Below are 26,157 nucleotides of genomic sequence, written 5' to 3'. Positions count from 1 at the left end.
CAGCAAGAGAAAAATTACATCATCAAAATTACAACAGGGCCGCGGCCCTGTAAGACTTGTCCTGGGACAGACAGTAGACTCAGGAGTATTCATTCCAGGATTACATAGGATGGAAACTTAGAGCAACACTCATGTAGCTGACACATGGACAAAAACAACATAAACACGTGAAGAACACCAACACAGAACAGAGATAACAGATAACCGACACAATTACATAGTGACAGAGTGACAGACACATATATGACCGCGAAGGGAGCTGACAGAGAAAAATTCTTGCTGTAAAACCTGGAGCGCGAGCTGGGCATGCTAGTCTTCATCAGTTGTCTGCGGTCCATCCTCCGTCTTGCAACAGGGAGGCTGGAGGATAGCCTTACCAGGATTGCGCGTTCCACGGTCACTTGGGCCAGCACCATAGTCACGAACAGGTTCACTCGGGCCTGCTTCCGGGTCATGTATGGGCCTCAGCATCTCAACAACAGGGAATTCCATTTCCAAAGTGGGAACAAACCCAGGAACACGCGGAGGGTTGGCACGGGGATTGCCTTCATCATCTTCCCAAGGATTGCTGCAGTGCTCCACTGAAACAGTCACGAAAAAAGTGGAATTGGCCAAGGTACAAGGAAGGCGGTATCTAACCATTGGGTGCTCCGTGTGCCCACAATCCATTCTCGCTGGAGGTTCCACCATTCTGCCTCTGCCCGGGGGCCTTCCTCTCGGTCTTCTGCGCTCAGAGGTTTATTCAATTGAGGAAGAAGTCGCAGGGGCTCTTCCACTGTAGCCGCCCCTTCCACTGTTACCCCTTCCATGATTACACTGCATACTGTTCCTCTGTACAGGACGTTCAATTCCCCAACGAAACTGTGGATGACTGGTTTGCAACACCACTATTTGCACAGGTTCACTGCCTGACCGAATTCTAGCCCTCCAATTGCCCAATTCTGTAGCTGCAGAACCTTGAACGTCACTCTCAAGGCCTGAATGAGAGCCGAGACAATGAACCTCCACCACTTCCTTCGAAACAAGAACATGAGCCGACAAGAGATGCGGGTTTGTAACACCACCAGTCTCCCAAGTACGCAGCACCACCAAACTCTCGGGTTCGCAACTAGCTTGCTCGTAAGCCCGCTAATTGCCTAACTCTGTGGCTGCTAAACTGGCACAATCGCTCTCAGAGCCTGAGTGGGAGCCGAAGCGATGAACCTCCGTCACCTCCTTCAGGACCAGAACAGGAGCAGACAGGAAATGCGGGAGAATTTCCGAGAGTTTACAGCTATGATGCGCCATGTTTCGCTTCTCAAGACGCGCAATGAATGTCGACGGGACGCCACTGCCATCAACCTTAACTGCCCTCCTTAAATGCTGCGTGCTGGTGTAGTTAGGGTGTGTCCTCCTGGCATGCGTGGCTTGTCCGGGCGGACACCTGCCCTGCGGACGAGCCTTAGTCTCTGTGTGTCTAGCAACCACCCGCATCCGGGGGAGAGAGATCCTTTTGCACCAAGGTGATGCAGTCTTTTTTGAGTTGTTCATCTTCAACTATGTCCAGGGGTCCTGAAAAGTGTGTTGATGTCTGGGAAACTCCTTGGTTAGCCAGTCTATCGCTCAAGAGTTTCCAGCTGGTCGCTACCTTGTCCACTGTTGTTCCTGCTTGGATTTTCTTGGCTGCATTGATTAGGATGAGAGAGTCGCCTTCAACCTCCAGTGGGAAGAAGTGAAGTTGCTCTGCGAAGCAGATCCCTTGCCAAAGTCCTTCCATTTTCACTACATTATTGGTATCTTTGCCGAGAGAGCCATAATATATGTGCATGGGTGTGCCTGTGTGACTTCTGATGATTCCTCCATAGCCTGCCGGACCAGGATTACCCTTTGCTGCTCCATCAAAGTTGAGCTTGAAAGAGTTGAGAGCCGGTGGGGACCAAGAGGACGGAGAGGTGGGGCCGCGGGGGGGGGGCGAGTGATGACCTTTGCAAAGGCTGAAAGGTCGAGATTCCATTCTTTAAAAATATCCCTTTCTTGTTGTGTTTCTGGCATATCAGTGTCATACCAGGTTCTGATAGCTAAGGTTTCCTGGACATTTCTTTTATAGATGAGCCACAGAGCATCTATTGTTCTGGAGGCGTTGTTGAAGATGCGTGAGTTACGCTCTTCCCAGAGTAGCCAGTACATAAAACCTGGAGTAAGATCCCATAAGGTATTGAGTAGTTGGCTTCGAAACGGGTTCTTGTCCCAGTTCCTTATATTGTCCGTCACATCTTCGCTCCTTGGTGCTGTTCTTTTGTTGCAGTACTCCACCCTCTCCCAGAGTTGCTTTGCTAGTGGATAGGACTCCATTAAATGGCTGATTGTCTCAGTGTGGAGATTGCAGTTTGGGCATCTGGAAGGCCCAATGAATCCTCGTTTTAGCAAGTTATCCCAAGTGAGTATACGCCTCTTACTGAGCAACCATAGGAAGGTTGAGATTTTGGGCCAGAGCCCAGGAAGCCAGACTCGTGCCCAGATTTGGTCTTGATTCTCTTAGCCGTTTGAGTAGCACAACTGATGTGCTTCCTTAGTGGTGAAAGTGCCCTTGTGCTTGTGACCCCATCTGAGCTTGTCCTGCTGGTTGGAGTAGCGTATTTTACGTTGCACAAGTTCCTGGTCCAAGTCTGAGAATGTTTCACCTGCCCAGTCTCTTTGCCAGCTGTTTGCAGATCTCCATGTTTGGTATTCTTGATGATGCGTTTGCTGCCAGAATTGATGCACGTAAATGAGGTTTTCTTGTTGCATATACGAATGCCAGAGTGGCATCTGGAATAGATTTGCCATCTTGGGGAGCTGCTGCCACGAATCCTCCCAGAACTTGGCTGACGTACCGGAGTGTATTTCCCAAAAGCTATGTTCCTGTATGAAGCAGCTGTGTATCTTCGCCGCATTCCCGATTGGAGAGCCCTGGGCACTGGGGTTGATTCTGATTAGATCTTGCCATTGACTTCCCCTAGCATATTTTGCTTGCCATAAGCGAGCCCAAGGTGTATGAGGCTTGGAGAGCCAGTTCCACCACATACGGGCTCCCATAGTGCTGTTGCTTTGTAGTGGATCTCGAAGCCCTAGACCGCCCTCTGTTTTGGGTTTGCATACATCTTTCCAATTCACGAGGGCCCATTTACGATTTCTGCCCGTGGAGCCCCAGAGGAAGTTTCGCTGAAGGTTGCGAATAGCTTTAAGGACCCATTTTGGAGCTGCCAGAGTGGAGAAGAGGTACAGCGGCATAGCTTGAAGGACAGACTTGATCAAGACCAATCTGCCTGCCATATTGAGAGCACGAAAGGTCCACGAAGAGAGTTTTGATTCTAGCTTATCAAGGAGGGATTTCCATGACACATTTTTAATAGCGGAAGCTGAGAGGGGCGCTCCAAGATATTTAGAAGGCAGATGGGAAATGGTGAATCCCAAGATTCTGGCAATGTTCCTTTGAGTGGAGGGGGGGGGGTATTGAAAAAGAAGAGCTGCGATTTGGAGGCGTTCATGGAGGTGCCGGATGCATCAGAATAGAGGGAGAGGAGCGATTTAAACATGGAAGCTTCTTTTGAGGATGGGTGGCCAAATAACATGGTGTCGTCCACGAATTTTTGATGGGACAGCGGATTGAGGCCATGAATGGAAATACCTTTGAGCTTGTGAGAGGCTGTGGCTGCTTTGAGTAGTCTCCTGAGACCTTCTGCCATTAAAACAAAAAGAAAAGGGGAGAGAGGATCCCCTTGTCTTATGCCACGAGAGGGCCGAAAGGGAGAAGAGGGGGATCCATTCAGGAGTACTGAAAAGCTAGGGGAGGTAATAAGGTTCATGATCCACCTAGTCCATGTAGCACTAAATCCAAAGGCTAAAAGAATTTTTTGGATGAAATTCCAACTAAGCTTATCAAAAGCTTTGGAGAGGTCGAGTTTTAGAATCATACTTGATTTCTTGACGATCTTTAAAGAGTGTATAACCTCGTTGGAAAGTATGATTCCATCCATAATCTCTTGTCCTTCCACATATCCTGTTTGCTCCGGAGATATAAGCAGGGGAAGGAGAGGTCTGAGCCGGTTTGCAATAACCTTTGAGATAAGCTTATATATAACATTGGAGAGTGCGATAGGTCTGAAGTTCTCTGGCATGTTGGGCTCTTCTCCTTTGGGAACCAGAGCTAGAAAAGTTGTATTGAGGGACGGTAGGATCCAATGCATGCTTCTGGATTCTTCAACCAGATTCCAAACTTCATTCTTGATAAGGTCCCAGAATTCGTGGAAAAAGTTAGCTGTGAAACCATCAGGACCTGGCACTTTTCCATCCTTGAGTTGAGCCATGGCTTCTTCGACTTCTTGCATGGTCGTGGGCTGAAGTAATCTATTGTTATGATCCTCAGTAATAATGCTTGGAATGTGCTGTGTGATGGCTCGGATTGCAGCTTCTCTGTTCTCAATGGGCTCCGTTAAGATTTCCTTAAAATACCCTGTGAATTCCTTTTCCATGTCCTTATGCTCTTCAATTCTTTCACCTTGTTGGTTGTTGATGAATGCTATATTATTATGCATTCGCCATTGAATGGTGGTTTTGTGGAAGAATTTTGTGTTTTTCTCCCCTTCTTTGAGCCAGTTGATTCTTGATTTTTTCCGCCAGAGTATTTCTTCTTGCTTCCTGCGCTCTTCGATTTGGTTCCATAGTTCCTGTTCTTGTTGTGCTTGTTCTTCTGTTCTGCCTTGGAGGATGAGGTTTTGTTGGAGTTTACTCATCTGCTGTTCTAGTTGGAAGCGCTTCTCCTGAATGTTGCCAAAGCTTGTGCGATTCCAGATTTTGAGGACATGTTTCAGATTCTTTAGCTTTTGCTGGAATTGATACATTTTGGCACCCTGCGGCGGAATGTAGGCTGCCCAAGCATCGCTGACGACCTTTCTGAAGGTGGCATTTGTGAGCCAGAATGCTTCGAATCTGAAGGGTCTGTTGCATTGATTGCCTGGTCTAGACCATTGTAACAGAATTGGCCAGTGATCTGACCCGCCATGTGGAAGGATGGAAGCATTGAAATCCCCTCCGAGGTGGATTGCATTGTCAGAGAGAAGGAATCTGTCAAGGCGGGAGGCTATGTGTTGAATGCCTCGATGCTTGTTTGTCCATGTAAAAATTCCATTAGAGGTAGGGATGTCCATAAGATGATTGGTTCGAATGAAGTCTTTGAGGCTTTCGTTGTCACTGTTGAGCCCTATTCGGCCTCCCTGTTTCTCTGTCATGGAAGTTATTATATTGAAGTCACCACCCCCGATCCAAAGCGGGAATTGTCTGTTTTCGTTGAGTTGAGCAAGCGTTTCCAGAAGTTCTATTTTTTGCTGAACTAATTGAGGAAAATAGACATTTGTAAGGTGGCCATGTATGCCGGTGCCAAAGAGGTGGAATGAGGCTTGAATGAAATGGGGTGTGGCGTGAAGGTCGTATAATGTGACGATCAGAGGGTTCCAAAAGATGGCTAAACTGCCTGAGGCTCCGGAGGCATCAACAGAGATGGCCCTGCTTCCTGCCCAAACTTTGCCTCAGATTCGTTCAATAGCATCAGTGGTGCTTTTGGTTTCTTGCAGAAAAACTATAGTTGGTTTTTCTTGCTGAATCAAGTGTTTGATCATTCTGTGTTTTGAGGGACTGTTGAATCCTCTCACATTCCATGATATTAGCTTCATGTAAACTATGATTTGGGTTTGTAAAACTTAGTCAACTTAGGGAATCGCCCCGATTCCATAAGTATTTCACCTATTGCTATTGTGCGCTGGAGTTCTGTCTTTCGTCCTCTTTTCTTGAGATCCTTGAGTAGCTTTTTTCCGTCCCATGGACTGCCTCCCTGGATACCCAGGCTTTTATTATGCTGCACCTTGGCTAGGACTCCTTCCAGCTTGTCAATCTGCCAAGGTTGAATGGAGTTGTATTCTTTTTGTTTGCATGCTGTTTCAAGTGTGAAGATATCTAATCCATCAATCGTGACATCCGCTTGATCTTCTTCCATAACAGTGGTGTCATCTAGAACTTGCTCATCCTCTTCTTGCTGAAGCCTGAGAGCTAGAGTAACATCGGTGTCCATATCGGAGTCCTGCGGCTTGTTATCCTTTGAGGATTGTTCTTTGGAGAATGAGGGGGGACTGAAATTTGATATGGATTTGCCTTTCTCCAGAGAGGGACTGGGTGTGGGTTTCATTGGATCAGGGTCAGAGACTTGCAAGGGATCTGGGTGAGGGTGGGGGGGTGAGGGCGGAGAGGGTTTGTGAGGGGATGCAGAACTGGGTTGGCCAATATTTTCTTGCGGTGCAAGAACGGAGAATTTATTCTGGTGGTCCACTTTGGGAGTGTTTTCAATAACTGGCTGACTCTTTTTGGCATGCCTGCGGCGGTTGGGGATTTTGATGAAACCTTCAGAGTCCATTTCAGAGACAGCAGCAGCTGCTTTGGACTGGGCATTTAAAGGGCAGTCACGGAAGAGGTGACCGTGCTCATGACACTTACGACAGCGGAAGGGAATGTGTTCATAATCTAAAGATTGAGTCCATTCATAATCATCATGATAGAGCTTTACCGTATCCGCGAGAGCGTTGGTAAGGTGCATCAGAACGCAGATCCTAGCATAAGAGGTGTACTTGCGAGTTTTTGTCTCAGCTACAACCCTGATGAAGGTGCCCAGTTTGTTGCCTATGTCCGCAAGTGTTTCTTCTCTCCAGTATTCTGCAGGGAGGGAGTACATCCTGATCCAGACGGGCGCCCAGCTGAATTCCTCCTTGTCAGGATTGAATCTGGGCTTCCATTCAGTGAGATAGAGGCCTGAAGAATTGAAGAAGTACGACCCTCCTTCAAATATTCTCACTCTATCCTCCACACAGTTAAATATAGCTGTGAAGAAGCCCTTTGGTCCTAGTTGCAGAGATATTTGACCTTTGGGCTTCCACTTTGAGGCTATCCAACCTTGTAAGGCCCTTTCCGTTGGCCAGAAGCCTAAAAATTTTCCTATGAGTACATGGTCTTGCATGTACTGGATTTCACCATTGATGCGTTGGCTGGGCAGGTCCACTTTGATGGGTTCAGCAGCTTTTGGGATGCAGGTGGCTGATGTAACTTTATGCTGAGTCGTTTTGGCTTTATCAGGCGTCTCTTTGTCGTCTTCAACCTCTTCTGTCGGGGCCGTATGGATCCTTGCCTCCGCTTTCTGATTTGCACCTTGTCCTGCCTCTGGGTCGGCGTCAGAAGGGGGCAGAGGCTGAGAGTGTCGGGTAGCGTCAGATCTCGCAGAGTGTTTTGGAGGGGGAGCAGAGCTCTCCCCTCCTCCCGCCATATCCATTGCTATCGACCAGCAAAGAATCGGCTGCTGTAGCAGGGTGAACAGTCAGGGCGGCGGCTGGTTAGGGTTTGGGTACAGAATTCAGGAATCGATTGGATATCCTTTTTACTTCGTGGAAAATCAATCTTTTGAATGGCTTCCACTCGAGCTAGATCAATGCGGATGCCCTCCTTTGATATAATATGACTGGGAAGCTTGCTTTCATCCATGGCAAACAGACTTTTCTTAGGATTGAGAGATATACCATACTTTCTACACCACTGAAATATGATCTTCAAATGATAAAGGTGATATTCATCTAAATTAGAGAAAACTGTCAAATCATCAAGATAAACAACTAAAAAGACATCTTTTTCATTAGCAAATGCAATATCCATTGCTCACTAAAAAGTCGCACCAGCGTTCTTCAATCCGAAAGGCATTTTGGTGTAATGAAAAGTTCCCCACGAAGTGGTGAACGCTATTTTATCCCTATCATCCTCATGGCCCAGAATTTGGTCATAACCCGAATACCCATAAAGTAGTGACATGCGGGATGCTCTAACTACTCTTTGAAGTATGTGATCCATCTTGGGAAATGGATAGTTATCTTTCAAAGATACTTTATTCAAGTTTTTGAAATCAATACATAATTGAATCTCACATGTTTTCTTGTGCACGGGCACCAAATTAGAAATCCAATCTAAAAACCTTATGGGGACGATGATACCATCTTTGTACAACTAATTCACTTCCTTCTCTATTGAGGGCAGCAGCTTTGGATTTATTCTTCTTAGCTTCTGACGAAAAGGCTTTTGATTTGGCTTGATCGGGATGATATGCTGAATTATGCTTCTGTCATATGCATTAAAATATGAATAATCCCATGCAAATACATCAGTAAATGAGGATAATAAACTGATATAATTTTCTTTTACCTGTGGAGGCAACGCCTTTGATAACTTCACCATTTTAGGATTTTTCGTTGATCCAATGTTCACATCCTCAACTCCTTTCTCAGTTGGCAGCAAGCTCAGTTTTCGGGCTACATCATCTTGATCGAATAACTCCTCTAAAGGTACTAGACCTTTAGGAATGACATTGTCCTTTAGTTGCAAAACTTCCATCTGATTGATTTCTATATCTGCCTCACCATCATCATACTCCACATCGATAGAAGTGTCTTTGAATTTACGTTCATTTTGTAGAAGTTCATCGATCTCTTCATCATCTTGAAACACTTGCCAATACCTTTGATTGTCAGGGATAGCCAGGCGATGTTTCACATGAATTTCAAACTTATTGTTTCAATTCATCAGAATTTTCAAATTACTTGCTGCTATTGCAAGTGAATCTGCAATGACATTCTGAACACGAGGGACACATGTCAAAGTGTAATCTGAAAACAATCTCAAGATATCTAATACCACATTGCGGTAGGCCCACATTTGAGGATGCTTAGCTTGGTACTCCCCTTTCACTTGCTTGATGACTAACTCGGAGTCACCATATACTGAAATCCTTTTAGGATTTAACTTTCTAAGAATTTTCAAACCAGCAATTAAAGCCTCATATTTAGCGGGGTGAGCGATCGGCCAAATGAAAAGTGGAGGTGGCAGGTGAAAACACGACCAAGGCTTTAACGACTGATAAATTTACGATCACAGAGGTTATTTACCGGGATAGGTTCATTTTTTAGTTAAAAATGAGCTTAAACATTGGAGGAAACTATGCTCACTGCTTATATTTATTTTTTAACGAGCATGAAGACCGCGTTAAAACTGCTCAGATCTTGCGTTTATTTTTTAACGAGCATGAACTTTATGCTAAAACTGCTTGATTACACAGTCATTTGATAAGAGTGTCTCATCAAGATTCTATTTTTTATGGAGCTTCATCTCACTAAGCTTTGCTCCCCATCCTTTCTTTATGCAAGTTCGGAAACGGCTAATCCTACGAGTTTAAAGGGTTAGACCTACAGGTTTAAAGGGAGGACCTAAAAATTTAAAAAATAAATAGTCGTCGCTTGCTTGCACTCCAAAAGGTTTGCATGCCCCCAGGTATAAAATAGAGTTTCAAGGATACCTCTACTTACCCTCCGCCAAAACATTTGTTTTAATCAAGGAGGCTTACCTCTTTCAGGTTACCCAAAGATCGTCTCGTTACTCTTTCAAACAAAACATTTCCTCGGCAATGTCTACCGAAATAGACAAGGGTGAATGCCTGGTGCCAAACACGTAACTTTGACAAAAGAATCCTATTCTAGAACAACCCGTCTTCCAAATAACGGACGGGGTACGGACTAGTCATATTCTCCCGCGGAAACCTACCCTATACCCAAAGTTCTCCTGCCGAAGCAGGCCAGGACGCATGCCCCCTGGGTTCCAGTCATATCCTCTCGGATTACTCGCGCTCATCAGGAGGACGGACCGTGGGTTGAGACACTTCTTGCATGAATAGACCATTTAGGTATGGCACATGACTATTTGCGATGTGTGATCCGGGAAACGAAAGTTGGTCCATGAGCTTGACCATTCTTCCTTCATGCGGAAAACACATTACTCTAAAGAGTGAGGAGACTACAGCTCCCATGCAATATATATAGTCTCGTCCAAGGAGTAGGTTATAATCCAAGGGTCCTTGAACGACCATCACGTTCATTTGAACGGTCTTCCCTTTCAATGTTATAGGCACATTGGGGAGGATCCCTAAAGGTCGACTGGTTCCTTTATCAAAACCTGATAGATTTCTCATCTCAGGTAAAAGCGTTGGCAAACCAAGCACTTTCCAAGCAATAGAGGAAATGATACTAACAAATGCCCCCTCATCAATGATAGTGCCAGCCATTACCATTCTGTATATTTGACAAATAATTCTGAATGGTATACTGGCTGGCAACCGGGGTCTGCCTAGTTGGTTCCAATCAAAGGACACAACTAGGTTGCTTGGTGGTGGGACCGAATATACGGCTGGATATCGCTCTGATGAACTTCCTTCCCGCGATAAAGGAATGGTGGCATTGCCCCCTTGATCATCAGAGTCAGTGCTGATGAAGAGAATTTGGAAGGTGTCGTCTTTATTCTCCTCTGTGATGGTGTCATTCGAAGATGGAGCCTCTGAAGGCAAAACCGGGTCAACTGCCATATCAACCTTTTGACTTTCGTCAGGCATGGATCCAGACGGTTCTTCTTCAATCGCAGGTGCTTCGGCTGACCACCTAGGTGGCTCAGCCGGATTCTCAACTAGTAAGGGACTTGGCAGGAGTCTTTGATATCTAGGAGGGAGATGCGCTCGTAAAATCGGGCGATCTTCCAGAACTCCTTTTGCCTCGTCTAAGAAGGGACAATGGCAGATGGCGTGATCGCCTTCACACAGTCTGCAGGGAAATTTAGCTCTCCTGCTCTGTCCTGAAGCTTCACTCCCACTAGTTGACGGTGAGCAGTCGACATGGCTATCAGAGGTCGATGCTACCGAATTGTGCAAACGGGGGGACCAGTCTCTTAGTATCCGTGGGATACAGGGACAATCTCTATGGAAGTGGTCTCCCCTGCAGATGACGCATGGCGATTTAGACCTTACGAGTGCGGTGTGTGGATTTTTGTTAGATGACACTTGTTTGCCCCCAGTCGCCTTAGGCTCCTTCTTCTTCTTTTCTTTCTTCTTCTTCTCCTTCTTCTCCTTAGGAACCTCGTTTTTAATTCGACTAGTCCCTTCAAGCGAAGAGGAAGGAGGGGAGGAAGACGAAGTTGAAGGCTGGGAGGCAACTCTTGTCTGATCTAACTGTTGACTCGACTGTTCAGGAATGGTGGTATTCTGAACGACATTGGTTGAAAAGAGCCACACTGGTAGGCCAATTGTCAGTCCTGGAAGCGACAATGTGGCCATGTGGGGTGCTCCAACATCTCCCCAAGAGGAGAAGGGACTAGGATTTCCACCCAAGGAAACTCCTTGGTTGGTGTGCTCCATCTTTTCAACCTAAAGATCAACGCAGGAATTTAAAGGGTGATTGTTCCATTTAAAATAAATTGTTAATGACGCTTTTAGACACAACTCGCTTTTTCAGTTTTAAAGAGTCGAGAAAACGCTAAAGATGACTCTAGTCTCCTTCGATGTTTTAACGAGCCCGAAGTGACAAATGCTCGGATGGACTTTTTCTGTTATAGAGTCTGAAAAAGGCCAAAAGAAACTGCTCTGGAGATCTAGGCAGAGGGTGTGCCAAAATTTTTGCAAAACCGCAAAATACTTTTTAGGGTACGGGCGGTCGATCTTCGTGAATGCTGTGTTCACTGCATTGCGATCAGTAGGGCGGCCGACACGGCTTCCTAAGGATAAAAGATATATGCCTATAGGGGTCTCCCAATATATACGCGACGGTACATGGGAGCACAATCCGTACTAGCGCTACCGTCTCTCAGGAGGAATCACCCACCTTCTTCGAGATCGACAGTCACTAGGCTTAACGACGCTGGAACACGTCTCTAGCCTAGACCTCTATGTTGTGCGTTATGTTACAAAGCGTTTTTAGGTTCATTCAGTTTATTTTAGGTTGATCTTTTTAAAGTTTGCCTTTCAAGGTTCACCACGAGATGTATGATACAACTTCCTAAATGCAGTCTAAGATGATAAGAAAGCTTTATTATCTTTCAACTTTGAAAATCCTAGCTACTAAGGGAAAAGAATAACACTACCTTTTCTCAAAGAGCAATCAGCACACTCTAATGCACTTTCCCTATATCCAACATGCAAACTATCAAATGCAAAATGCACAATGCAGGTGTTTGTTTTCCACTTTCTTATTATAAATGCCTACAAAGAAAGCTTTTTGCACAACTTTGAATTTGCTTTTAAGATGATCAATACAAACAAGTTCACTTTCTTCGAAATCAACAAGGGTAGAAGAGATTACAATCACTTTGCGATTTTCGAAATAAAGACTTGTTTTGACACTTTGAAAGAGACAAATTCAAACCAATAAGCAAAAGTAAATATATAATCAATCTGAAAACAGCCAATGAACTCTCTTCTAAGACCACAATCAATCAGATCTGAATCAAAGGCTACAGAAAGACTACTTTACTCATGCAAAGGAAAACTGTAAATGACGCCACAAAAACATAAAAACACTTACAGTCTTTTTGTACAAAAATGAGGCGGAATTCAAGCAAAGAAAAGGGTTTATCAGACTAGCACCTATGCTAGTTAAAGGCTGCAAAAAACAGACATCAAAACAGGGCAACAGAGGACAAAGAACCCCAGCTGCACAAGGCCACACTGGTTCAGCGCAGGCCTAACACTGTCAGTTTGACATTCAGCGCAGGTAGCCCCTTTGGGACCTGCGTTGAAATGCAGATTGCCTTCACAACAGTTGCGCTGAAAGAGAAACTCTCGTTTCCCTTGAGTTCTGGGTCATAAAATGCTCAAAAATCAACTGTTTCAAGCCAAATCAGAAACACAAGCAAGGTATAAACAGAGGGATACTTTGATAGGGTACTAAAGACTATCACAAGGATCATCAAATCATTTGTGGATCTAGTTTAGATCATAGACAAGTCCAACAACTGGATCAAAGCAACAACTTTCTACTTTGCATCCGGGAAGGATGCAGTTCAATAGTTGCTTTCAAGTCTATGAAGTAAACAAATGACGGAAACACAAATGAAATGAATAAACAAGTTCTTCCCCAGTGGAGTCACCAATTTGTTGTGGGGAAAAATTCCTATGCAGGACGATCCTATCCACCTAAGGTGTGACAACGCCTTAGCAACAAACGAATACAACTATTATGATTTCTTCCTTTATGAAATGTGAAAGAGGGGAGATCGACAGACTTACCGTTGTCTTCCGGTTGTCCCTCGAACTAGATCCTCTTCTCTTTGTGTGTCCACAGCTACTTGCCTCCTCGCTTGATCAAGAGAACAACTACTTGAATCCCACGAGATCACAAGAGAACAGCTACCTGTGACAAGAGAACAGCTACTTGCGACAAGAGAAGAACACAATACAAAGGCAAATATACATATTCATAAATGATTCAGGATTAGAAGTAAATCAAATATACTAATGCAATCATACAAAATACACCAGCATATAGGAAATAATCAAGATAGCTTTATTGATAAGTAATAGGGTTCAGGAAGAGATACAACCCATAGGGCTCCAATCCAGCATCTCCTTCCCAGCAGAATGGAATTCCTTCTTCAGCTCCCTTCAAAGCATTACACACCCAATGTTTCCAGCCACAAACCGACAACAATTCTTTGCAATTACCAAATTCCAACCTCTAGATCTCATGGAGGAGGGATCCATATATAGATGTTTGGAGAGAGGATGAGTCAGCTTGAGATCTGACTAGTGTCCTCTCCCTCTATCAGTTCTTGAGTCCACTTGGAGGTTCTTGCTTCCACTTGAAGATTTGGAACCTCTTACTCATCACCAGTCAAATTCCTTGATGCAAGTGTCATTTTGGAAGCTTCCTGGGCATTGACACATTGAGGAATGAGCCTGCCACTTGTCCAATTACGCTCAGCGCAGGTAGCCTTTGTTGGAGTTGACATTCAACGCAGGCAGACAGTGGAGCAGTTGACATTCAGCACAGATGCTTAGTGGAGCAGTTGACATGATCCAGAATTGGCTTGTTTTTTAGTGTTTTCAGGTGGAGAACTTTTGTGAATTGCTGTGGTTAGTTTGCCTTGTTCCTCTAGGGGTAGGAACAACATGTTTAGGGACTTTGGATCCCTTAGTTTATGGACATTTCATGCTCATTGCTGTAAAGCACAAAAATGTCTATAACACTACATAATGGAAATATATGTAAAATGAAGCTTTATTCTATTCCATCATAAGTTGGATACATGCTCCAAGAGTCCTCCCTTTGGAATGGAGGAGGTACTCCTATTTATACAATGGGATGAGATAACAAACTCACAATGATGATCCACTAATCTCTCTTTAGTTCCATACATTTCTCAACCATCTAGACACATAACCCCCTTTTGTCCTTGATCTTCTCCATGAGGTTTATCTTCTCAAATTCGAATTTGATCCTTCAAGGCCACATAAAGGTGTCTTGGAAGCTTCCTTGGAACCTACACATGTCACAAAAACAACCCACTTTCCATATATAAAGTAAAATATATTATTTTCTAATATTTAATCAAGAATTTCTCTCAAAAATGCTTAAAAATAAACAATATTTGGAAAATATAAATGAGACCCATTAATGGTGAATAGTAGGGAAAATGGAGTGACAAGGTGGTGAATAGTAAGCGATATAATGGAAGCATAGGTGAAAAATGTATGGTAATGAGTGACATTTTTGGATCCCAACACTACTATCATTTTATAGATTTCTAAACAGATAGCAGCAAGGATCACCCTTCTTACTGAATCAACAAATCAACCAAACTCAATCTCCTTATACAATCAATTTTACTTTTAGATCTAATGAAAACATCATTGATAAACAACAGTAAATCAACAACACTAATAAGATAGATCATTCATCCCTGAACAACAAGATTTTCTTTTGAATACGCTACTTGGAAGTGTAGAACCAGTGTGTATATGTGCCTTTACCAAGCTAAACTAGCATATAGATTTGCAAATAAAACTTATAACTTCGCGGCTATTCCAGACTTCAGATATACCCATATGTTAGGTCCCTATAATACTAGTGATTACCTCATTACTATTGTAATTTTATCCCTTATTAATATTGTTGTGCCCATATTGTCCCCATATTGTTATTACTGTGCCCCGTAGAATCCCTCTATTGTTATTTTTGTGCCTTTATATTATTATTGTTAGGTCGGCTAGGTTATATTGTGACTCCTTAGACTCCTATATATAGGAAGGAGGTTTTGTCATTTGAATCATCAAAGAATCATTCATTTGTGTAATGTAAAGGAGGTTTCCCCCTCGAAGAGGCTGAATTCTAAGGGGTTGATCTATCTATTCTATCTTTTTGTGAGCTGGTTTCATAACATTTGGTATCAGTGCTTTGGATTCTAGGGTTTCGCTGCTCCAAATAGGTTATCGTGGCATTTTCACTATAATTTTTTTCTATGACGTTTGAGAAGCGAAAACAAAAACCCATTTGAGATGAAATTGTACTGAACCTATGGTCCAAATTTCAAAACTTTTCGTGCTATATTTGCGGAGATATGATCTGAGGAAGTTGGTCTTTTTGCAGACTCCTGATTTACATTCCAAACAGGTGACTTGGGGAAATCGTCATAACTTTCTCTCTGAAAATCGGATTGAAATTTCATAAGAAGGTACAGAAATAGGACAGACTGTAGTTTCGTGCATATATTTTTAGAGCCAAGGGTTGAAATAGGGACATGTGGCACATCATACAAATTCGCTCTACTAAACTAGTCTATAATCAGGTCCTTGTGGGAGATTTGGCATAACTCTTCCTTGGAGAATCCAATTTGGATCAGACTGGTGGCATTGGAAAGAGGACATAAAGGGCTACTGCAAGTCACAATTTTAGAACTGGATGATTTGAAATTACAGAGATACATCAGAGGCAATATTGAGCTCCTACAAAGTGAAAAACGGTGTGTAAATTTTTTAATTTTTTTGCTTAAGCTTGGTTTGAAAAATTATTTTGAAGGAATTCAAAGGGCAAAGTAGAGCATTATTATTGGTACCTGATGCCCCAAGGAAAGAAAATGCAAAAACCTAGTAAGCAGCCTGAAAGCTCTAGCATGACTTATGAAGAAGAGGAAGAAATGCAACATGATATATCAAAATTACGAGACCACGTGCAACAAATGTCACTCACACAAAAAGTAACAAAATCTAAGATGGACAGTTTAAAGAAAGATGTAGAAGCTAAGATGAATGACGTGGAAGATAAGATGGACGATTTGAAGATATATTTGAAGACAGACATAGCATATTTGAAGACAGATTTGACAAATTTTCTACAAAAAATACTTACTAATGGTGAAAGGGTAGTAAAGGAAACTCATGATGTGAACAAAAGAAATGTTAATCATGATTTCATAGACTCTAATGTTGGATCGAAGACCCACCATATTCCAAAAATTGATATGAGGAAGTTTTATGGCAAGGATCTCGCAACATGGATATTACAGATGGAGCAATTTTTCAATCTCAATAATGTGCAAAACACAAAAAAGGTACGTATTGCAACTTTATATTTAGAACCAAATCAGTTTGTATGGTATCAATGGTTTTGCTCTCATAAACAAATTATCACTTAGGCAATTTTTACAGAAGAATTGATAACACATTATGAGGATACAAAAAGCAACACTTTTTTAGCCAATTGATAAGTCTGAAACAAAAGGGTTCAATAATGGAGCACATTGAGGAGTTCCAAAAATTGAACATGAGGGTACAAAATATTCCAGAGGAGCATAGAATTGATGTGTTCATAGGGATTTTAAAGGATAATAATCAACATGATGTTCACCTTTGGGAACCTGATACATTATAGAAGGCATTCAGGTTAACAAGAAAAATGGAGAGCAAAATTATGGCAACCAGGAAGCATACCACTCACAACTATAAATATGGAAGTTTTGTTGACCCTAGTCTTCCACAACCTATAAGGTTGACACCGCAAAAATTGGAAGAAAAAAGAGAGAAAGGGCTTTGTTACAGTTGTGATAGCAAATACACTAAATGTCATAAGTGTGTTGTGAAGAAATTATTCTACATAGATTGTGAAGAGGAAGAAGAAAAGGAGCAAGAAAGGTCAAAAGAAGAGAATATACTCCAAGAACAAGGCCTAGATAAAGAAGAAATGAATTTGACCATGTCTTGTAATGCATTGGCTGGAATTACCACTCCTCAAACCATCAAGATAGAAGGACAAATCAAGAATAAAAAGGTAATAGTGTTGATTGATTCAGGAAGTACCCACAATTTTATTCATTGTAAGATAGCAAAAGAATTGAATTGCTTCCTATATCTAGCACTAGAGTGTCAAGTGATGGTTGAAAATGGAGGAATGATAAATTGCTCTGGAAATTTCCATAATATCAAGCTATCCATGGGAGAATATGTATTGACTAGCCCAATGCTTTCCATTCCAATGGGAGGTGTTGATGTTGTACTAGGAGCCCAATGGCTACAATCCTTGGGTACAATAGCTTTTAATTTTCAAGAACGTTTCATGAAATTTTCTGTGGAAGGAAATGAAGTTGAATTAAGGGGTATTGTAGGGAAACCGGGAAAGATAATCAGCTCTAACTGTATGACAAAGCTTATAAAAAAGGAACAAAGAGGTGTAATTGCACAATTATGTTCGCTAGATGTTTCCACATCGAAATCATCTATTTCTCTAGATCTCCAAAAAGGCTTGGACAATCATTCCAAGGTATTTGAGACTCCCAAAGGTCTCCCACCTATTTGTGATCATGATCATGCTATTCATCTGATTCCAGGAAGTGTTCCTCCAAACATTAGGCCGTACAGATATACCTATACCCAAAAGAGTGAAATTGAACGTATGGTTGCAGAAATGCTAGAGGCTGGTATAATTCAACCTAGTCAAAGTTATTTCTCTGCTCCAGTAGTATTGGTGCACAAGAAGGATGGATCTTGGCACATGTGTTTGGATTATAGGGAGCTCAAGAAGCTCACTATTAAAGATAAGTTTTCCATTCCTATCATTGATGAATTACTGGAAGAATTGTATGGATCAATTTACTTCACCAAATTGGATCTTCGTTCAGGATATCATCAAATCAGAATGAACACTGAAGACATTCCGAAAACAACATTTAGAACTCATGAGGGTCATTACGAATTTTTGGTCATGCCTTTTGGCCTTACCAATGCACCTTCTACATTCAAGGTTTGATGAATTCCATTTTGAAACCCTTCCTTAGAAAATTTGTGTCATTATTTTTTGATGATATACTAATCTACAGCAAGTCTTGGAAGGATCATGTTGAACATGTTGACAGGGTGCTACAACTATTGGAGGAGAAACAATTATATGCAAAAATCCAAATGTTTCTTTGGAGTACAAGAGGTGGAATATCTGGGTCATATTGTATCTCATGAAGGAGTTGAGGTAGACCCTAGCAAAATTAAAGCCATTAAGGAATGGAAAATCCCCACATCCATAAAGCATCTGAGATGATTTCTCGGGTTGACAGGGTATTATCACAAGGTGGTTAAGAATTATGGGAGAATTGTTGTAGACATTTTTGTGCCTTACAGCTATAAGCATGAAATGTCCATAATTCAAGGGATCCAAAGTCCCTAAAGATGTTGTTCCTGCCCCTAAAGGAACAAGGTCAACCAATGACAGCGTCTCCCAGAAGTTCTCCACCAAAAACCACTCAGAAACAGTCAATTCAGGATCAATTCAGAGGCTCCACTAGCTGCCTGCATTGAAATGCAGAAGCTACATTGGCTAGGTGCACTGCAACGCAGGTGGAAGCACTACCAGGGTGCACTGAGCGGGAAATGACAAATGGTAAACTCATTCAACGAGGTGGAAAGACCCTGGAAGCTTGCAGAATCTTCTCCAATGACACTTGCCTCAATGAATTCGACTAGTGATGAGTAAGAGGCTCTCAACCTCCAAGTGGAAGAAAGAACTGACAGAGAGAAGCCACAAGTCAAAACATAAGCTGACTCATCCTCTCTGCTTACATCTATATATGGATCTCTCACCCAGAGGTTCAGGGAGGCTGGAATTTGGTATTTTGCAGAGAATTTGTTGGTTTGAGATTGAGATTAGTACATTGGGTGATTTATGCTTTGTTGGAGGAGAGGAAGGGATTCCTTTTGCTGGGAGGTAGATGCTGGATCGGAACTCACTTGGTTGTATCTCCTCTTGGACTTTCTTATTCTATCAATAAACTATTTGAGTTTCTCCTACATGTTGTGTACCAATGATGTTCTGTTATGCTTACATGTTTAGCTGAATCTGATCTTGAGCTTTTTATGAATTTATATCTATATCTTTGTGTAGTTTCTCTCTCTTGTGATCTTGCAGGAATTCGGTGAAGCTGGGCCGGTGAAGGAGCAAGAAGCTGGGAGCTACTGAAGAGAGGAGTGATTTGGATCGAGAAACTAGCAGAAGACACAGGTTAGTTACATCCTTCTTCCTCATTTACATTTCATAAAGAAGAATACTCAATTAGTTTACCTTGTTTGTTGCTAAGGCACTATCACACCTTAGAGTGGGATAGGGGCATTCCGAATGGATACTTTTCCCAACAACAAATTGGTTCCAGATTTCCACCGTATGGGGGGCAGTATGCCCTTTCATTACCCCCTCCGGGAGGATATCCATACGGGAGTTCACAACAGTATTCAGGTTATACTGGAATTACATCAAGTGGTTGGGTACCTATACTACCCCAACAACCAAGGGTTGTGTATTCTATGCAACAATGTGTACCTATGTCGAACATCCCGACTACACCAGCTATTGTGACAGTGTCGCAAGTTCAAACGTTGCCTGTTGTATGTCAACTTCAGATTTCTCAGGTTGTAATGCAACAGCCCCTTGACCCTGTGACTCAACCACAATCGCCGACTGGTTGGGCGACACAGGTCCAAACGGGTACGATTACCCCACACCTTGGTCCAACGGTTAGTATAGCGCAACAGAACATGGCTTCGCAACCGTGGCTGGTGCAATATCAACAACCACAATTCCAACAAGTATACCAAGGTTCTGAGCAGCAGATCTTTGCGAACAGTGGACAACCATACATTCAAAACGATCAAAATCAACCACTTTACAGTGGTCATGTCCACCAACCGTATCAGTCATACCAGCATCAATTACATTATGCTGGTACGCAAAGGCCAACTGCTCAGGCAATCCCATCGTATCCTGGGTATGCTTCACCTAACCTGAATCAACAGTTACCATTCGTGGCAACTTTAGAGTTACCCGATTTACACCGGTTAACAAACGATCCAATTGCTTACGCCCCTTGGTGGCCAGCGATTCCTCACAAACTTCCTTCAGATATTCCTAAATTCAATGGAAATCCAGGTGAGGACCCATCGAATCACGTGATGACATTTCATCTATGGTGTTCATCAAACACCCTAAACGATGATTTGATAAGGCTTCGCCTTTTTCAGAGGACGTTAACGGGTCCAGCGGCAAAATGGTATATTGAATTTCCTAGAGCTTCGTTCGACAATTTCAGCACCTTAGCCACGACTTTCTTAACCCATTTTCAATTACCGATAAGGTATGAAACGGGAACGGAAATCTTAACCAACTTCAAACAGACAACGGCCACTCACAAATCTGATCATATACATGAGTGGCGACGTCGTCGTAGGATGGTAAAACGTACATTCCCGATCAGCTATTAGCCGAATGGTTTATCAAGTCGTTACTTCCTGCTATAACGAAAGATGTGGCAAAGGGGGGAGTCGTAACCGAAGAGCAAGTTATCGCTCATGTGCAATATCTAGACTTGGTCTATACTCAGTCTGGCACGCTCTACGACAAAATACCCGACGCCCCTAGACCGGAATTCTCAATTCCTCCTCCTCCTAAATCAAACAATGACTCTCACGCCGGAGATGGTGTGATTGGCACAACAAACGCGAAATCAACAAAGGCTGCCTCCAAGAAAGCCCGTAAGATTTCATATCAAAATGCAAAAGACGAACTTCTCGCCTCGGAAGTAAATGTCGTGTCGACCGACAAGGGCAAAAAACTAAAGCAACCAGGGGGCAAGAAGAAAAATAAAGGGAGAAAAAAGAAGCAGGATGAGTCATCTCCTGAAAAATATTTTGCAAACCCTTCGGGGCAAAGGAAACCCCCTGCGGGGTGTCATATATGTGATGAGGATCATCGGACGAGAGATTGTCCACATAAAGTTGAAGTTAAGAAACTCTTTAAGAGTTCAAAAACCTCAGCAGTTTTGACTGATCCGTTTCCAAACCCGGGAACCAAGCTGGTTGCTAATCAAAATGCTTCCCGATCCCAAGTGCTTATGTTGTCTATCTCAAAGCAGTAAAATGATGCTTTGACAAGGAATAAAGATTACGGGAATCCACAACTGTCGAATAACAAGGCTAATGAACAACCTAGTAGTTCGACGACAACTTTGACCGAAATTGTGCCACCCATCATTCCTGAACAAATGATAAAGTCGCCAAAGGGAATAGTACACAAATCGACATTTAATCCTCGTGCAAAAATAGCACAGAATTATAATATAATAGAGGACCTGGCCCAATCGTCGTCTGCTATGTCGACACTTGAGGTACCACAAAATTGCCCCTCCCAAGAGCAAGCTTTATTATCAGCAATAAGTGGGACTGGCCCAAGGGATTCCAATATTGTGGCCTTTGATCATAAAGGATATGACCCTCAGTTACCAGCTCAACTAGCTTTCCTTATTCAAGTGAAAGCCCTCAACAAAACTGTTCATCGAACAATTATTGATGAGGGGGAATCTACGTGTATTATGTCGATGAGTTGCTGGAAGAATTTAGGCTCACCACCCTTGTCGAGATCGTCAACGACGTTAAAATCATTTGACGGACGATCATACACTCCATACGAGATTTTAAGTAACTTGCAAGTTGAACTAGGGGGAAAAACAGTAGGAATTGATGTTGAAGTAATTGATGGAAACCTCGATTACAACATCCTACTGGGAAGGCCCTGGATATATGCCATGGCTGCAGTTGTGTCGACCTACTTCAGGAAGATTGCATTTCCCTTTCAAGGAGGAATTACAGTCATCGACCAACAAACTTTCCTCCCCGACAGTTCACAAGTTACGGGAAGCATTCCAATGATCCATGGAAGCAATCATTCGCTTCAAAATATTGGAGTAGGTCTCCTAAAAGACCCTGCCTTAATGGGTACTTTTGCCCTACCGCCTGCGAGTAATCTGGCGGAAGTGGCCACAGTGGAAACCTACAATATGAAATCTTCTATATCTAATGGATTCCAAAGATTCCTGAACATTTTGTCAGCATGGATCATCGCCATTTTAGAAATATTGTAGCAATCAATTTTCTTGGCCTGGAGGGCAACCCCAAATCAACTCTCATCAAGCGTTTGGATAGATAGATCTAAAGAATATGGTACCCCTTCAGATCCTTGGTCGCAAGTGCGTGTCACCGACGAAGGAATTGTCCAATCAATGGTAATTGACGGGGCACCATGGAATGATTCCCACCATCGTTCCCTTCTCCCGGATTGTGGAGAAGATACTCAAGATGATCTTTATCATCCTTCAGTTTTTGATTTTCTATCAAATACTGTAAATACAGTGGGCTTCAAGGACGGTTCTTTTACTGTGTCAACCTCATTAAAAAATGAAACAATCCCCTTTCCAAATCTAAAAGGTAAACCTTCATTCCAACCACCAAGTTGAATGCAATGAAGCTTGGGGGGCATGCACCTTGATTTGCGTTATTATGCTGGGGGCATGCAAACTTATCATGAGCAGTGTTACTGTAGGGTTCAAGCTCGTTAAAAATTAAACCCGCCATGAGCAGTGTTACCGCAGGGTTCAAGCTCGTTAAAAAATAAACCCGCATCGAGCAGTTTTAGCACATAGTTCAAGCTCGTTAAAAAATAAACATAAGATCGAGCAAGTGTTTCAACCCGCATTTAAGCTCGTTAAAAAATGAACTATCTTTCGGTAAATAACCACCGTGAATGTAACATTATCATCCATTAAAGCCTTGGTCGTGTTTGCACCGTCACCTCCAGTTTTCCATTGGCCGATCATTCACCTCCATTTGATTGTTTACCCATTTTGAGGAACAACTGCGAAGAGTGATTTCACTAGCCATCCTTGTGACACTGCCGTGATTGGAAAATTCCAACCCTTACCTGGAATCAGCTGCTAACCTGTTTTATCACTCGTTCCTCAAAAGACGAGTCTTATTTAAGCTCTTTTCATCTGACTCGTAAAATATGAAAAGATTGTCGAGTTTTGGCCGTCCAGCGCGTTAAAGCGACCGGAAGTGCTATCCCTCCTCTAGATTTTAATCTTTTTAGACCTGAGGGATTATTGCACAAAAAGATCGAGCGCTTGTTTTGTTCGGCTCGTTAAAACTATCGAAAATTCATCCCTTCTGTATTGTTTTATACTTTTTTGGACTTAAGGGATTAGATGACGAAAAATGAATTTCAGAGTTGACTTTACGTACCTTTTCAGACTCTCTAAAAATGAAAAGGACCGAGTTATCTTTGTCGTTAGACTCGTTAAAAACATTAAATAGCGAAAAACTTGTCTTTAGACGAGAACGAGTTTCACTATCGCTAGGCTCGTTAAAACATAGCGATGGGTTTGCCCGAAGGGCAAATTATAGAACAAGCATATGTTATCCTCCTCAAGCTTGACAAAAATAAAGAGGTACTGGTCAGCAATGACTGGGGAAAAATTGGGAAGAAACTCAAAGAACTTTATTGGTAGCAAGTTGCTCTTGAACATGACACTTCCACTCTGTGCCTGAGTCGGGTTGGGTTGTTTCATTCACCGGTCACATCGCCATGGTCTCGCCATACCATCCATCTTTGGGGTAAATGCTACCAATCCATCACATAAGTGTCGCCGATATGTTCAAGAGAAGTCATCCAGAGAAGTCAACCGTGTCCCGTCCACTACCATACATTATCCTTCATTATTTCATGACCGCCACCCTGAACCATATATCATCAGAGCGTTTTCACCTCCATCAAAATCATTTGCTCCGTTCCGTGTCACTGATGTGGGATACATTAAGGCCCTCCTTTGACGGATCGCTTCTTGTCGACATCAGCTCATTATCCAAGAAGTTGATCTAGGGACACCCCCTTCAGTACTTTGAAGCTTGCATGCCTCAATGGCAAGTTTCTCACTTCCGGCGACAGGTATACGTCAATGACCTTCGACCAAAAGATTTTGCGTGGTGTTCGACGCCAAGTCCTTTATTCACACCACGTGAATTGTACTGCAGTACCTTGAGGGTTATTATCATTATCGGTGATTCCTCTCGTGCTTGTTAACAATTTACATCATTGACTGGTAATCAAGCGATATCTTTCCATGTTCGACTTCAGAACATTTCTCACATGGATCGACTTGTACTTAGAGTGAAGATCGAACGAGTTTGAAGACCCCGGATCTAGTTTCATCCATCCAGGTTGCGATATATATTCAGGAAAAGTAAAGACATTGACATGTACAGCATTGCAGCACAGACAATCATCCTACCAAAGGATGATGATTTCAGCAGGATCATCAGTCTATCTTCAGACAATTGTCTGTCCTATGTACATAAAAATGAATTTATAAAGCTAAGCATGGGAATACCCGCCTCAGCTAGATCATGAAAACAGTATGAAAAATAATGTATTGTATTGTATCTTATTACAGGTCTCCTCCCAGCATTGAATGAACTTCAGATCCTCCTAATAAAGCATTTCACCCGATAAACGGCCTCATACTTTAGGGGGCAACTGTTATAGACATTTTTGTGCCTTACAGCTATAAGCATGAAATTTCCATAATTCAAGGGATCCAAAGTTCCTAAAGATGTTTTTCCTGCCCCTAAAGGAACAAGTTCAACCAATGACAGCTTCTCCCAGAAGTTCTCCACCAAAAACCACTCAGAAACAGTCAATTCAGGATCAATTCAGAGGCTCCACTAGTTTCCTGCATTGAAATGCAGAAGCTACACTGGCTAGGTGCACTGCAACGCAGGTGGAAGCACTACCAGGGTGCGCTGAGCGGGAAATGACAAATGGCAAACTCATTCAACGAGGTGGAAAGACCCTGGAAGCTTCTAGAATCTTCTCCAATGACACTTGCCTCAATGAATTCGACTAGTGATGAGTAAGAGGCTCTCAACCTCAAAATGGAAGAAAGAATTGACAGAGAGAAGCCAAAAGTCAAAACATAAGCTGACTCACCCTCTCTGCTTACATCTATATATGGATCTCTCACCCAGAGGTTCAGGGAGGCTGGAATTTGGTACTTTGCAGAGAATTGCTGTTGGTTTGAGATTGAGATTAGTACATTGGGTGATTTATGCTTTGTTGGAGGAGAGGAAGGGATTCCTTTGCTGGGAGGTAGATGCTGGATCGGAACTCACTTGGATGTATCTCCTCTTGGACTTTCTTATTCTATCAATAAACTATTTGAGTTTCTCCTACATGCTGTGTACCAATGATGTTTTGTTATGCTTACATGTTTAGCTTAATCTGATCTTGAGCTTTTTATGAATGTATATCTGTATCTTTGTGTAGTTTCTCTCTCTTGTGATCTTGCAGGAATTCGGTGAAGCTGGGCCAGTGAAGGAGCAAGAAGTTGGGAGCTACTGAAGAGAGGAGTGATTTGGATCGAGAAACTAGCGGAAGACATAGGTTAGTTACATCCTTCTTCCTCATTTACATTTCATAAAGAAGAATACTCAATTAGTTTACCTTGTTTGTTGCTAAGGCACTATCACACCTTAGAGTGGGATAGGGGCATTCCAAATGGATAATTTTCCCAACAACAAGAATAGCAGCACCTCTAACAACATTATTGAAGAAAGATGCATTTTCATGAACTCCAGAAGCAACAAAGGCCTTCGAACATCTTAAAGAGGCAATGTGCCAAGCACCGGTCTTAGCTACACCAGACTTCACAAAAACCTTTATTGTGGAATGTGATGCTTCAGGAAATGGAATTGGTGCTGTTTTAATGCAAGATGAAAGACCCATTGCTTTTGAGAGTCGTCCAATCAAGGGAAAGTTTTTACACAAAGCTATTTATGAGAAGGAAATGTTGGTAATACTACATGAACTTAAGAAATGGAAACCTTACCTAACGGGAAGACACTTCAAGGTAAAAACGGATCGTGATAGCCTTAAACACTTTTTAGAA

The sequence above is a fragment of the Pinus tabuliformis genome, chromosome 7, assembly GCF_031772625.1.
Source record: "Pinus tabuliformis cultivar Carrire ecotype Pingquan chromosome 7, CPIR1, whole genome shotgun sequence".
NCBI lineage: Eukaryota > Viridiplantae > Streptophyta > Pinopsida > Pinales > Pinaceae > Pinus > Pinus tabuliformis.
This window is presented reverse-complemented; position numbering follows the sequence as displayed.